This window comes from Cavia porcellus, unplaced genomic scaffold (genome assembly GCF_034190915.1).
Source record: "Cavia porcellus strain 051 isolate PalLab524CR breed Dunkin Hartley unplaced genomic scaffold, mCavPor4.1 scaffold_2, whole genome shotgun sequence".
In the NCBI taxonomy this organism is placed as follows: domain Eukaryota; kingdom Metazoa; phylum Chordata; class Mammalia; order Rodentia; family Caviidae; genus Cavia; species Cavia porcellus.
The window spans coordinates 139,490,127-139,491,073 of NW_026947485.1; the positions used below are offsets into that span (position 1 = coordinate 139,490,127).

At 45.9% G+C, this 947-nt stretch overlaps 1 pseudogene; it reads left to right on the plus strand.

Moving 5' to 3' along the window:
* The first annotated feature begins 224 nt into the window (after positions 1 to 224).
* LOC100729873 (endoribonuclease YbeY-like) lies at positions 225 to 718 on the plus strand (annotated as a pseudogene).
* The last annotated feature ends 229 nt before the right edge of the window (positions 719 to 947 follow it).

Here is a 947-nt window from a genome sequence, read left to right on the forward strand (position 1 = left end):
ATTTTTGGACCTTGAGGACAGGATCACAATTAACAAACACAAAAGAAAAGAACTTCTAAAAATAACAAGAAAAGGCGTTGAGCATCACAGGACCCTGTACCCTCGCTGCCTCTCTGAGCTGCCTGCCCAACGCAGTTGCCCCAGCTGATGAGGACCACATCCCCACAAGCCATTTCCTGAGGTTGTATCCAAACAATTTTAAAGGTACTGATGTTCTTCCTGAAATGAGTTCGGTGATTAGAAATCTGCAGGGCACGATTCCCATGAGGAGAGTGACACTTCTGAGGGTTGTGGAGATTGTAAGGAATATTTTAGGAGTGGAGAAATTTGACTTGGGATAATCTTTCTTGACAACAAGAATATTCAACACACTAATAGGATCTACAGAAAGAAAAATATCCCAACCAATGTGTTTTCGTTTCCATTTTATGAGTATCTGAAAGCAGGTGATGTTCCCCAGCCCAGTTTTCCAAACGACTGTAACTTGGGAGATATTTTTTTTAGGAGTGGAGTATATCTTTGAGCAGGGCAAAAAAAATGAAGATTACTATGACATTCTGACTGTGAAGGCCACTCATGGACTCTGTCACTTACTTGAGTTCACACACAATTTGGAAGCAGAGTGGACAAAATGTACAACCAGGAGAAGCAGGTGCTAGAGGAGCTAAGCCAGCACACTGGGGCTCAGCTCCAGCCTCTTAGCAGGGGCCTCTTCTGATGCTGCTCTGGGCACTGCAAGACACAGGGTTGAACCAAGGCTCCTGACCCAAGCCTTGCTTGTGCTAGACCTACTCAGACATTGAAGATGCTGAACCAGATCACCCCCGGGCTCTTCCGAGATGTCACTGTGGACATGGCCACCCTGGGCCAAAAGGTGACTTGCCCTGCTTCCTCTGTGTAAGAGGCATGGGAGGTTCACAGTTATTTGCAGGAAATCTCACTGCTCA